Source organism: Colias croceus, chromosome 1 (genome assembly GCF_905220415.1).
Source record: "Colias croceus chromosome 1, ilColCroc2.1".
Taxonomy (NCBI): Eukaryota; Metazoa; Arthropoda; class Insecta; order Lepidoptera; family Pieridae; genus Colias; species Colias croceus.
In genome coordinates, this window is record NC_059537.1 from 2,813,237 (window position 1) to 2,828,725 (window position 15,489).

The window sequence follows — 15,489 nt, forward strand, 5'->3', positions numbered from 1 at the left end:
TGAGGTTGGCTTTGGCCGTTAGGTGGTATACGGCCATCACACCCGGGTGTTGTAAAAAGCCAGTTTTCTTTAAAAGTCAAGTCAATTGTTAGATTGTAACAATGTAGATAAAAAATAAGTAGCTTTAGTATCGACACGCTCTATTATTATAAGTAGTTTTATCTGATTTTAATCGTCAATGAAATAACATCAGTTTTATGTACTAGTGCGAACGACTGCCTTAAAGTTGCGATCGTAAATTTGAACAATAGTTTTATGTTTCAGTTATTATTGTATTGGATATAAACCCGTACTATTTCTGTTTTAATAGCCGGCCAAAATAAAACATTATACTCCTTTGAATTGGATTTGAGTGTAGGAAGAGAGGAATTTGTGCTTCCTTATTTAGAAATCTTTAATCAGTTTTCGGTTTATAATTTTCTTGTTAAAGAGATATTAATAAAAAGCACTTGATGAAAATAGAACAATTGATTAATAAATTCCCCTTTTCACCCGAGTTTGAGAGGCGAGTGAAATAAATTAGATTCTATCGTACATAATTCGCATAGCTTTTTTCCATAAACTGAATTTTTATACCGCGATTTTCCGGTAATACGAATTCCTTTTGAATATTTTTAGTACTAGAGTATTCCTTTGGAATATTTTTAATATTCTCTAACATTTTCGTGTTACGTAAGTGATAACGTTACAATTCAATTAGTTGTAAGTATTAAATTCCGAGCATATAACGGTTCGAGAATTTCATTCTGTAAATGTATATTCTCTACATCTACAGAAATGGGTGTAAATTCCATATAGTTATACATTTGTATTTGGACGAATATAAACCTTTTCTTATTTTTATTTTTCTTTACTACTCTATTTTCTTTAGTTTTCCTTAAAACTCGCTTGATCTAATTTAAATTGCAAACACAGTTTTATCGAAGAAATTGAATACCGAATTGCACAAGTAAAATATAGATTTTATTTCCCTCCAGAAATTTGTTCTGTAATAGAATAAAATGTAGCTACCAAGCTTCAAGGCTGTAACTACCGTCTTATCTGCCAGTTAAAATCCGGCGGGCGTCGTCAAAGCGTGGCCCTTTTGCATACAGCGTGAATTGCAAGCAAGGGGTTAGGGCCCATTGTGACGTGACGAGCCTCTTGTCTACGTCACTGCATTGTAATGACGTCATCAAGCGTGCTCCTCGCGTCCATTACACCCGCTGTTTTGTCTTGAGCATTTGCTTAATGTACGAGTACAAGTTTGTACATTTTGTTATTTGTTCGGTGTAATAGTGGTCTGTGAGAGATCCGTATACTATGATCGCATATTTTACGGCTGGTGAATGCGATATGAATTTGCCAGTCAGTTCAATTCATGGCGTAAACTGAATGGAAATAAGGACATAATACGGCCTCAGGTTAGTTTTCCGGTCGACGTTTTAATTCTAGATCTAAACTGGGAAAAGATTGTGAACCATTTTAATCATGATTCAGAAATATTCTGTGCGAAGTCGGTCCGTTTTCTTTTGAATTAAATCTGGAAAATGCAGCGCATTGGAAACCTGTCTAGACAGATTTAATTTATTTAAATTATACAAAAAATATCGTATGTTATTGTACATAGGTACCTACTATGTATTGTAATAAAAATGATTTAGATGAGTTTTTGGTAAATAAATATTAAAACTGCATGAATTACCTATCATTTGAAAATAAATACTTCTTTTAGTAGCGAATTTTTTGAATAAAATCAGCGAGAAGATACTGTAGTTACTCATTTCATATATTATTTAAATACTTATAATATAGCGTTATTTTATTATATATTTATAGAATACTAGCGGTCCGCCCCAGCTTCGCCCGTGGTACATATTTATGTTTTCTCTATATAAGAACCATCTTCGTACTTCAAGGAATACAATTCACACAGCTCAGCCGTTCTCGAGTTATGCGCTTACCAACACATTTTGTGATTCATTTTTATATTATAGACAAGCTTCCGCCCGCGACTCCGTCCGCGCGGATGTCGGTCTTTGCGTGGATGGTTTATTTCTCCATTTTGAGCAACTCGGACAATGACATCTTATAAATATCGATTGGACCCAAATACGGCTAAATCTATAATAATACGCAACGTGTGTTCGCGGTACCTACTACAGAACAACGTCTATGGATAACTGAAAAATTGAGATTAATTTTTTTTCTACATATTTTTCCAGGATAAAAAGTATCCTATTTTACGCCCAGGATAATAAGGTATAATTATACCAAGTTTCATCGAAATCGAACCGGTAGTTTTCACGTGATGTCTTCACATACAGACAGACAGACAGACAGACAGACAAAAAATTTTTTAATCACATATTTGGGTTTGGTATCGATCCAGTAACACCCCCTGCTAGTTATTTTTTCAATATTTTCAATGTACAGAATTGACCCTTCTACAGATTTATTATATGTATAGATTATTGCAATAAAGCGGGAAGTGAGAGCTCTTTGCGAACGTTCCGGCATCTTTTATTCATCTCAGTCTATCAAATCTACTTAGTATCCTCCACTAACATTGCTATAATTGATACTTAACAATAAATAATCCGTTTACTAATACTTGTCTGAATATTATAATAATTAATAGATAATTTGTTTTGTTTGTTTGTCTTTAATTGCTATGTCTGATTGTTTCCTTTTGATGAAAGGTATCTATGTCTAGATAAACCTTTCAAAATGCTAAAACAAAAGTTATCTACCATTTTGTTGAGGGTAGTTTTAATAAGATATTTAATACCTTCATTAATTAGTCAAAATTTATAATGAGATTCAGTTTTCATCTTAAAGTATAAAAGTTTTAGTTTGAGTGTACGAAAGTGATTTTGTAGCACAAATAACCTCGAAAGTTTCTCCTTTATTTTCTTTTTCGCTTGCTTTATGAAGATTTAAATACCATTATGAAAGTTTATACGATAATGTAGAGATAATGCTTCCATTAAAACTTCACGAGTTTATAGTTTATAGAAGTTGATGCAGCTTGCATTTAGCAGGAATACGGCAGGAATGTAAGTTCGGAAATTTTGGATGGTGCTGCTGTGTGTGAAAATGTTTACGTCGCTAATGTGTAAATGTGGGGTAAAATAATTTGGAAAACCTATACTAATAGATACTATAGAGCTGGAGAGTTTGTTTGTTTGAACGCGCTAATCTCAGGAACTACTGGTCCAATTTGAAAAATTCTTTCGGTGTTGGATAGCCCATTTATCAAAGCCGGGGATAAAGATGTTTATTTTTTAGGTTTTCTTCTCGGGAGAAACAGCTCGTAAATTAAGCTTTACTTATCTGTCTGTAAGTACATATTTTCGATGTATGTGTACCTATATAATTAAAACAAAATCACGGGGAAATAACTTGTTTGGAACGGTATCGGTACTTGAACATATTGTGATTTGCACAATTCAGAATTCAGCAGATTTTGTGCATCATCTTTCAGCAGTAAAAAATATACGGTCATTTTTTTACGTAAATAATTAGACTTCTAGGAAAATGCTGATTATGTTTTGGGAACGAGATCGATCAATGTCAATATTGTTAAAAATACATAATGTTGTGTTGGTCTTCCTTTTCATTGTTGTTGCAAAAATTGTACGGTTCGTCAACCAGCCTTCAATACATAAATAATAAGGATATGGGTAGGAATAAATAACAAAGAAAAATTACGTAGATTGATTTTGGGTCGCACATATTTTATCAACATATTTCTGTTAATGGTTTAGTAGATATAGGTTCCTTTCGTTAGACATGTACAGTCGCGTACAGATAACTTTCGTTACCTGGTATATGGATTGTATCGCAGACATATTGTAAGGATCATTTATCCATACTTAATATAATAAATGCGAAAGTAACTCTGTCTGTCTGTCTGTTACTCAATCAAGCCTTAACTACAGAACCAATTTGCATGAAATTTGGTATAGAGATATTTTGATACCCGAGAAAGGACATAGGCTACTTTTTACCCCGGGACATAGGATAGGTTTTATTCCGGAAATCCCAAGGGAACGGGAACTATGCGGGTTTTTCTTTGACTGCGCGGACGATGTCGCGGGTGGAAAGCTAGTAGATATATAAATGAATGATATTTATTCATATTTAATATCTCGTCTTTGGCAATATCGTTAAAACGTCGTATTGAAAATTATATTTTTATCTCTATCCGACTGATATGTCGTTTTGTTAATAAGAAGGTATAAGAACTGAGATTTTTTCTGACCGCATTTTTTTCATTAAATAAAGAATTTGACAGATATTTGAAAAAATAAAAATAAATATCATCATATTATCATTTTAGATGTGTGATAAATTCGTAAAGCTGATGATGAATGATTCTTCAAGAATATTCTCAGCAGATTTTGTTATGTGCAGCGTTTCTAATATATGTTATATGTAACGTATTTCATTATTCACATAGATAAAATATACAGCAAATTCGTTGCTAAACCATCCTTATGAAAGGTAAATGACGCAGCATTGGTAGTATCGGTTTTCCTCCATGTATACTGACGTAATTGAAATGTAATTACAGAAACGAGAGACGCATCCACAACCCTCGGGGTGAAGAACAACGTAATCAACGTAATCGTAGCTGAGATTGATTCCCAGATTCTTTTCGAGTACCTATATTGCTAGTTCGAAGGTCTCGTTTGTTTATAACTTGTTGATTTACTATGTAAAATTGAAGGAAGAACGTAAAGGGCTTTGAGTGATATTGTTAAGGGTTATGAATTTCATTATTTGTTTTTTCTATGCTTATAATTTATTGCATTTTATAAATTTGAATTAAAATAAATAGCTAAATAAGTGTAAATAACCGTAGCGTTATGTATTATTAAATCGCTGTTACGTAAAATTACAAAGGGCGTATATGTAATTTAATTTTTTTTCACGTTTCAATCAGCATAATTGCTTAGGAAAACGCGCCTAAATGCGAAAACAACGCCAAATTGGATTTACTTTCGCTGCCTGTATGGAAGCTTCGGGACGGGGTTTTATTTAATCATATAACTATCGATATAAATACTAATGATTCTAGATAGCGCAGGATTATGTTGTATAGAGATTTGTACTAAAGTTTTTAATGTCGGAAGTTCACAATTAGACGGTTAAAAAACTTCTTTAACCAACCAAACCCGTAGCGTTATATTTGAGTAACTAGATAATAAATGAAAGGCATAAAAATGGTATATTATATATCTGCCTAAGTATTAGACAACTTTTTTTTATTGACCCATGAAAACAATTCCTTCTTTCAATCAATTTTAGAATGTCTATATTTATAGCTAGAGAGCTAGCGCAAAGCTACCTGTATGTATTTGACCAGATCTGGATTTTTGTGTGTTGATTCCCCTATACCTACTATACATGAGATGAGGAGTCACTAAGCCCAGAGTGGTGGACGGGGCGGGCGCTCAGGTAAGACAGGTGGAAATTTTTGGCGAACTTTGAAACCATTTGACCACGTCTGGCATTTTGATATATGAAAATAGATTATTATTATTATCGGAAAATAACAATGGCAGACCATTATCACACGCATAACATTCTGGCAGACACTTATGCAAGTGCTGAAAAAAATACAATTTTGAAAGTAATTGACCAGATCTGCCATTCATATATTTTATTTATTAGGGTCTTATTAATGGAAAATGCAGAAGTAAAATCCTTATATTTCGCTATGTCACATGACATAAACATCATAAAGGTCTTTCTTCATGTAAGAGCCCTTGGGAATACTCCTCGGCTCTTACATTAAAATAAATTGAACGTACATTTGGATTATTGGAATGTGTGCGTGAGTTTAATAATATTCCTATGTGTGTAAAATGATGGATTGGGTATATTTTGGATACCTATTTTAATGTATTTGGTGGTTTCTCATTATCAATATGAAAATGAGTTTGAAGGTCAATTTTCCTATATTGTAGTTTGTGACTGTGAAGTGACTATTTTTTTGTATGAAAAGGTGTGTATAATCTATGGAAGAAATTTTTCACAACTATCGAACTTAGAATGGATTCGACAGCTAGCCGATATTTGTTATCCATACTAATATTATAAATGCGAAAGTAACTCTGTCTGTCTGTCTGTTACTCAATCACGCCTAAACTAATGAACCAATTGTCATGAAATTTGGTATGGAGATATTTTGATACCCGAGAAAGGACATAGGCTATCTTTTATTGCGAAATATGTACCACGGGCGAAGCCGCGGCGGACCACTTGTTTAAAATAAATTTAGTATACATATAAAGAAAAATATCTACAAATAGTCATCTTACCTAGTTAATGCTTGTGCATTTCAAACTAATTGTGCGTTTAAGAATGTATCATTAACGGTGACATTTTGATGATCTCAAAGTTCCGAATTGAAATTAGCTTGACGTGAAACGTCATCTATGACAGGGTTTATTTTTTAATCTGTTGAACACGATAACTGTGTATTTCCCGCGCTCTGGACAGCGACTAATTGGTCACGTGTGTTACATGTTATCCGATTATTCGCTCGATTGCATAGGTCACGTCAGTTGATACTGCAATCTGTATCGCGTAATGGACATAATTTGGAGTGTAAATTTCAGTACTGTTTGTTCCGATAAGAACGGAGTTTGGCGCCAAAATGACAGCTCTATAGTCTGTATAGTCTATGACATGTTTTGACAGATGAGTTCGTCATGATGATACATATTTTTGCAGATGAAATATGTATAATTTGTGATTTAATATTTAATGAATGGTTCATTGTTAGATTTTCCGTGTTTAACGATAAATCGCATCAGAAACGTTTGAAAATACGGAACTAAATGAATCGTATACTAAATGGAACTGGACCTTGTTTAAACTATAACCCGCTTGCGTCACAGCGTTGTGTATCTCACAATTCGTCGTAAATCATAAGTATTAAATCATTATAACAATAATTTGTGTTGCACACACATGTTTTATAAACCAGTTCTCACATCAAACATAGAACGAAACTTTAATATTTGTAGTCATAATATGTTGGTCCTATTTCTGCACATGGAGTTCGTCAAAGAAACAAAAAAAAAAGGCGTAGATAGTGATATTAAATATTTGATTTATCCAACTTCAAAATGTTTTACATACAACAAAATAGTTTGTTTTTCGCATTTACGGAATTCTATAATTAAAATTTGCAATCAGCACTGAAGCAAAGCTAGCAATGCCAATTTTTAATAGGTATCCATATTTTTTTATAATATATACCTAGTTATGTTTATATTTACCCAGACATTGGTTAAATACAGTTTGTTTGTTTAGGTCTCAATCTCACGCTCCATTTAAAGGTTAGCTTGGAAAACATCAATGAGATTTTTAATTTTTATTTATTTCTGCGAATAGAAGTTATACTATAGTAATAGTAGGTATAGTAAGTACTCAATGGCAGTCTTAGTTCTTGTATATAAAGCCCTTTCAATTCTGAGTGCTAAAATCAATCGAGAAGGGTCATAGAACCTGAAAAGGAATAAAACACCACACAAAAGGGGTTCCCTCAATAAAAGTGGATTTAAATCTGAACTCTGCAGCAAATTTAATCCTAAATCGCTCAATTAAAGTTAATTCATTCGTTATTTATAGGTATTTTAATATTTGAATATCTCGATTACCTACTCACTTTGATGGTAAGTATTATTCTTATGAAATTGGTTTTGTAGCATACGCATTTTTAACATCACAAATGATGTTAGACTGATAGACTGGTAGATGGTACGGTTCTTTGGAACTCAACACAGTCTATTCTCTGCAATAGAAGAAACCTTTGGTCTCTTCCAATCTCCATCTTATTACTGCTACGCAATCAACTCTAAGTTCAAACACTAACTTCCTTGTACGAGATATGATCCGCGATATCCGGTCCGTGACGCATTCGACGCATTATCAGATTATCGTCATTCGATGACGCGTATTTGATAGTTATCGGTCTATGGATTTTTACAGTAATGTACTGAGATAACGTCTAGAGAACTTATAGGTGGGTATGTAGTGCATTCCATGGAGTGATTTAAAATTATTGTTATATTATTTTTTGTAGTGAAACTTCTTTAGGCGTGTTGAGAGTAAAATTTCAAGGTCGAGTCAGGGCAACATCGTCACGTAAGACGACGGTTTTGGTTTCTTTGAATCTTGCCAAAGAAGTTTCATTTCTGACTCGCGGGCTAAGTACACACGCTCAAGTTTTTTTTTTTATATTTGTATACATACATACTTGCCACTTGCCTACCAACTCCAAAAACTTTCACGACGAAAAGAAATAGCACCAATAATTTCGTTAATTGTCTTTTCTCTCTCTAGACTCATTAAAGTATCATCTAGTGCTGAAACGAATTTAATCTTAGCTATATTATGATATACAGTGTTAAATGAAAATTTGATTTCAACCCTTCGAGATTAAAGCGATTAATGTAAAGTATGAAATAGGGATGCTGGAACAACGGAGATCTAAAGATTGTGCTTAATTACGAAATCTCCTTATCCTAACGAGACGAGTTATTAAACACGAGATTTAGAAAGATTATCCTGTAATGAATGCCCTTAATTTAAATGAAATTATTTTGACAACCTGGTAGTGCACAGGTGCTAAGTCAAACTTGGTTTTGATCCCCACTAGTGATAAAAATGTATGTATAAAATATTGTATTTAATAACATAGTTATGGAGCAAATAGTGTCATGTAAAATGTCCAGGAATATAATTATTATACAATATACGTATCATATCTTCTGAAACATGCATGTACAAAGTCATTATTTCCTACAAGTTCTTTTTCTATTATATATGTCGTTTACATACTCGATATATAATAACGATAGAAATAATTTCTATATCAGAGATAAAGTCTTAATAGTCTCTAGATGTTAAATTGTATTACCAATATTATTTCTCATGTGCCTCGGATATGAGGAAATAGGTCAAACTTGCTCTCGGAATTTTCATAGCCTTTATAGAGCGCGTAGTAAATCCTATACAGGGTTACTTGTAAAACACCGGCAACCTCGCAGGACAAGATAGCCAACATCATAAGTAATAACATTTGTTCTACGACTTTTGATAATTTGTTAGATTTTATTTTCATACAAAAATAAATATTCACTTAATTTTCCGTTTGAATATTATAAACTCTACGCGCATACCAAACATTACGTAAACAAGAAGCGCACGGGAGGGGAAAGGGGGCATCGCGTCGTCCTTTCGATAATGAATAGAACATAGACTTACAAATGTTAGGAGAGTACAATAAAAGCTTAAAAAATCATTTAAAAATAATTTATTGCGTTATGCCAAAAGTCGTAGAACAAATATTGTTACTTATGATGTTAGCTATCTTGTCCTGCGAGGTTGCCGGTGTTTTACAAATAACCCTGTATAGTAGTTTTTACGAAACATTATTATCTATAACATATGACTGAATAAGGAAACTGGTATCCAGTTACTTTTATATAGAAATTTATTTTACTTAATCAGTAAAAAAAGTTGTAAGTTATGCATATTAAAATACGTACAAATTTTACAAATAAACGAGTTTTAGTCTTCCCGACGTTAATATATTACAGCAAGCGCGAATGTGCAAACTGAATGAATAAATGGTGTTTAAGTCAGCAGTTAATTTTTCATCTCTTCGTGTATGTATAGTTCTATTTTAAAGCTTAGTATAAAAAGATTTTATGTATGGTGCAAAATATATAAAAGATTCGAAAGATCTAACATACTATAATCAGAATCGCAACCCAACTCAAATTACTGGCAGGACTGGGCAGGATTACCGAATTGGCCCAAAACCCAATTTTTATGCTTCGGTTACCATTAGCGACTGCTTAAACGATATCATTAATTAATTAGTAAATGTATCTTCGGATTTTTAGGGTTCCGTAGCCAAAATGGCAAAAACGGAACCCTTATAGTTTCGTCATGTCCGTCTGTCCGTCTGTCCGTCTGTCCGTCTGTCACAGCCGATTTACTCGGAAACTATAAGTACTACAGTGATGAAATTTGATGGGAATATGTGTTGTATGAACCGCTACAAAAATATGACACTAAATAGTAAAAAAAAGAATTGGGGGTGGGGCCCCCCATACTAGAGGTCCGCGCCGCAGTCCAAAAGCCCAGCGGCGGCGCGCCGGGTGCGGCACCCGGCGCGGCGCGGCGTCGCCGGCGTGGGCTAGTTATTTTTAAAGTTATTAGGGGGTGGGCGGGCAGTAGAAAAATCTCTCTTTAAGTTTAATAAAAAATTTATTTTTATTAAAATCAAGTAGCTTAACTATTTAGTGATGAACATGATAATTATAAACATTGCCAATAATTTTATTGGCAATGTTTTTTTTTTATGTCAGAGCAAGCAAAGGAGTAGGTGGGCCACCTGATGTTAAGTGGTCACCACCGTTCATAAACACTTGTAACACTAGGAGTGTTACAGGTGCTTTGCCGGCCTTTTATGGACAAATAAGCTCTTTTCTTGAAGGCCCCAATGTCGTAGTTGTTCGGGAACACCGCAGGTGGCAAATCGTTTCATATAGTTTCACCGTACGCGGAAGGAAGTTGCGGGTGAAGCGGACATTGGTGGAGCGCCAACCATCCAGATGGTGCGGATGGAACTGGTTTTTACGGCGTGTGGTCCGGTGGTGGAACTGTGCGGCTGGTAAAAGGTGGAACAATTCCTCAGAGCACTCCCCATAGTAGATTCTATACAGTATACAGAGAGACGCAACGTCTCTCCGCACTGACAGTGGGTCGAGCCTATCGAAAAGCCTACGGTCATCGACAATTCGAGCTGCTCGACGTTGGATACGGTCAAGAGGAAGGAGTTGATACTGTGGGGCTCCGGCCCAGAGATGAGAACAGTACCCCATATGCGGTCGCACCTGAGCCTTGTACAGCTGAAGTCGGTGGGCCGGCTTGAAGTACTATCTCGATCTACTGAGCACACCAAGTTTTTTCGAGGCTAATTTAGCCTTCGCTTCCAAATGACTGCGGAATTGAACGTCACTCGAGATTTCAACTCCGAGGATTCCGATTTTCGGCGATATACTAAGGGGAGTACTCTTAAACCGAGGTTCTACGACAAATGGGGTCTTTTTAGCGGTGAACGCGCAAACCTGTGTCTTTAGGGGATTGAACTCGATTAAGTTCGCCCCAATCCGAGACTTCTTGGAGAGAAGACTCGACTTCAGGCACAAGTTTGTTTCGACTCTCATTGAGGCTTTCCTTTGAGGTGTGTGCACGGCCGGGATAAAGAGCATCCCCCCTACTGTCGTCTGTATAGCAATGAATGTTACTGATTTGTAACAAATCATGTTTATAATTATTATCATGGATAAAAATAATTTTGTTAACTTTTGCAGGATTTAGACGCGATCTCTTCGCAGTTAAGACTAGCCCAGCTACAGAAAAAACCCTTTTACTTGGCGTGCTTGAAGCTGGGATAGATAGAAGCGATCGCGCTAATTCGGCAAGCCCAGGAAAAACAACTTTTTTTTTGTTCCCAGAACTTAAGAATGTTGCCCTTTACATCTCCTAAATCTGAAGAGTTAGCCGTAGCCAAATATGTCCAACACTCTTGAGCGACGTCGTCATCCCCATCAATAAATCTATTGGAGTGTTTTTTGGCTAGCTTTTGGAGTAAAACATCTGGCATCGATATAGTAGACATTGTCTATTATCGTTGCCGTGTTGTAGACAAAAACGCGTGCTGTGTTCGCGCGCAAAATTTGAACTCGGCGCCAATTTTTCTGTGACCCGGCGGCGGCGGCGGCGCGCCGGGGTCTCTCGGCGGCGGCACGCCGGCGTGGCGCGGACCTCTACCCCATACATGTAACTGAGGGATGAAATTTTTTTTTTCGATGTACATACCCGTGTGGGGTATCAATGGAAAGGTCTTTTAAAATGATATAAAGTTTTCTAAAAAACATTTTTCTTAAAGTGAACGGTTTTTGAGATATCAGCTCTCAAAGTCGTAAAAAGTATGTCCCCCCCCTCTATTTTTATAACTACGGGGTATAAAATTCTAAAAAAAATAGAGGTGATGCATGCTAATTAACTCTTTCAACGATTTTTGGTTTGATCAAAGTATCTCTTATAGTTTTTGAGATAGGTTGATTTAACTGTAATTTATTATATTTGCTGCTACGGAACCCTTTGTGCGCGAGCCCGACTCGCACTTGGCCGGTTTTTTTCTGGAGTTTTTGTTTATATTTTATATTATTGTGAATAACCAGACCTTTTTCTGCCTGCCTTGTCGGGATAAAATAAAAATTCATATTGTAAGAGAGATATTATATTTTATTTTTATAACAATCACGAATAATTGTGCGCCTTCATGTTATAAGAATTTTTGGAATCAGCACTTTTTTACTTATATTGTTACAAATATACAACAATTAAATCTGTTTTTCCATTGTTACCAGGTGAATGCAGTGCCTGATCGCACATCAAGTAGACCGCGCCGCCTAGCCGCCACTTAACAAGTAAGTTGACAATATTTTGTTCATAAGTATATAATATAGTTAAGTAAAACAAAAAAAAAATTGGTTGTCTGTAAAGTCGGTTTACTGACGATAGTTGAACGTGACAACGTCCAATTGTGCTTCTTTGTCGCTCGTTCCGCGCTCTCGCTTGCACTTCAAGCCTTACATGGAACGCCTCAGAGCGAGGTAACGCCGCATGAGTAATGTTTTTTCGTGCGTGCAGCCGGCCATATCGAATTATAAGACGTTGTCACGTCAAAAAACGAGTATCAGTCATCTCCATGAATTAATTAATGACCAAGATACAAATAATAAACATACAGACTTCATAAAAGAAAGAAACCTCGTGTCAATGAAACTATTTTTGTTGAAGGAATATCCTAAAATAAAATCCCGTTAACACAGCCGCATTGCACACTGAAATAGTCCACCCGATGACCTTTTGTAGCATTCCACAACAGAGTTCCATAAAGCCCGTACATAAGGGGAAAGTAAAATAAACCTGTTGCGTATCGTTGTATCATCTATCTTTTGAAAATATTCTCGCAATACTTTGTAAAGTAAACATTATGGCTACGGAAATAGGTTTCAGTTTCGCACGTGTCTCGATATTTTCATTCATGCTGTTAGGTTAGTTTGGCCTTTGTGTGTTTAATATTGATTCAATAACAGCTGTTTTGTTGAGATGTTATGAAATGTTTTTTCCGTAATAATTGTTTGATAGATGTTTGTAGGTAAAATGTAGATAATAACAATAGTAAGTTACTATAAATTTTAATATATTTTTTACCCGTTTGTTGCTTTTCTTTGAATAGATGTCTAAAAGTCTAGATAAAAACCTTATAATAACAACGATATTTTAATAATAGGGGCAAAGTTTTTTGGGTAACCCAGACTGTTGTTAAATTCCTAGAAATCATAATTAATACATAATAACAATTTTTGTACGCAAAAACAAAATCTGTTAGCTTTAGTCTTGATGAAAGTCACAATATTAATAATTAGACTTTTAAATTATGTTGTTATCATCATCATTATCATTTTCAAGAAACTTTTTCTATTCTTTTTAATACACGAGTTAGATTACAACCCACAAACAATATTCGTCTAAATGTTCTCTTAATATCGAGCAAGGTTTAACTCAACCAAAGAACAAAGGTCACGAATCCCAAGGGTTCGGGAACTTTTCAAACATCCCCCTGTTTACTTTATCTCGGAGATTCGCTGAAGCCTCGTATTTACATTACTGGGAACGGAATCTAATATTCTTACCAAATTACGTGTATTATAAGTTAAACTTGTTGTGTTGCTTGAGATAGTGCTGCTACGAATGCGAATGTAGATTATAAATATACCATATATATACGTACCTACGAATGAAAAATATTTGAGCGTCTATAATGAGAAAAAAGGACGATTAAAAATAAATGCACATGATCTTCGTGTCTTTAGGTAGGTACATTCATATACTTATTAAAAAATATTTTTAACACTGTTTGTTGTTATGTCGATCGGAATCATTCTCTTTGTATTCCTTTTATGTGCAAGTTTAGAACACAAAGTCAATTTGAAAGAAATATTCATTAAAATATTTAGAGAACATAAAAATGATATGCACTATGAAATCAAAACACATCCAATTTCTGTCGATTTCATAACCTTAAAAAGGAACATGTAAATATCATTCTAAATTCAATTTCGCTTTTTTATTTAGGTATAGTTACGACTTTCATTTCATTTTTACATACGCAACATAATTTCTGGCATTGTTTATAGATTTTTATTAACCGACTTCAAAAAAAAGGAGGAGGTTATCAATTCGGCCGGTATATTTTTTTTTATGTATGTACACCGATTACGCCGAGGTTTCTGAACCGATTTACGTGATTCTTTTTTTGTTCGATGCGGGATGGTGTCGAATTGGTCCCATAAAAATTTTATTCGGATAGGCCCAGTAGTTTTTATTTTATGAGCATTTTTGTCTGTAGGTATTTGTGAATTTTGCAAGTGCAAGTTTGAAGTCGGTTGTTTTTAACGCAGTTATTACTTGTATGAAGTTATAAAAAAATAAAACACTGATAACAATCGGGGGTATTAAGTAACTAGCAACGACACCAACTACGGTTAATGAACGCAATTCTATAGCGACATTATACTCTGTTTACAGAACACCCCTCGGGACTGTTTGGAGATGTATTACTTCTATTATTGCTCCATTCACTAATGTATTAGATAATGCTGCGGACCGTGCCTGAATGATGAGCATGAATATTCATATCAAATAATTTACCCTTCTTATAATCCGGCACTCTTATAATAAGTCGTATTAATTATAATTGGTATGTTATTGTATTATGGAATTTGTTGATAAATATATTAACTGGAAGGATTCTAAAGCAACATTTTTTTTGGGAAATAACTTATTTGTAAAAACACAACATAGCACTGATAAAAATCAAGCGAAATCCAAACTTTTTATATTGATTTGTCGAGTTAAAAAAATATGCTCTATTCATTGTGATTTTTCATACTGTATATAACATTTAAATTATATAGGTTCACAATACAAATGATCCTTTATGATGTGGTTATATCTCGATAAGCCAATTAACTAACTTCAATTGTCTGATTGACCCCCACGTACTTATTGATGATCCCACGACCTATTATTGAACAATTATTTAATTAACAGTTTACTGTTATAATTAATTGACTGATATTAATGTTATCTGGAACTAATTAATTGGAACTTTTTAAAATTTATTTTGAAACATTGAACAACAGTTTTTGAGTCATGTTACTATGAAGTGAGCCTCTATTTGCTTCAGTAATGAAATATATTATTATAATTTTATTACACATTCCCAAGAGTATTTAAATAAGCTTATTTAACAATATTTACAAAATATATTCTATACATGGATTTTTACAGACTCATAAATCCACAGCTATATCAACTATCAAGTGAGCTTCATTCGAG

General features: G+C 34.4%; 1 protein-coding gene across 1 annotated transcript in view; it reads left to right on the forward strand.

Moving 5' to 3' along the window:
- Window positions 1–15,489, forward strand: part of LOC123691031 (beta-arrestin-1) — a 162,651-nt gene that overhangs the window by 56,694 nt on the left and 90,468 nt on the right. The window contains exon 2 of the mRNA XM_045635224.1: window positions 12,450–12,509. The gene's annotated coding sequence lies outside the window, so the exon portion shown is untranslated. The remainder of the gene's footprint in view (window positions 1–12,449; window positions 12,510–15,489) is intronic.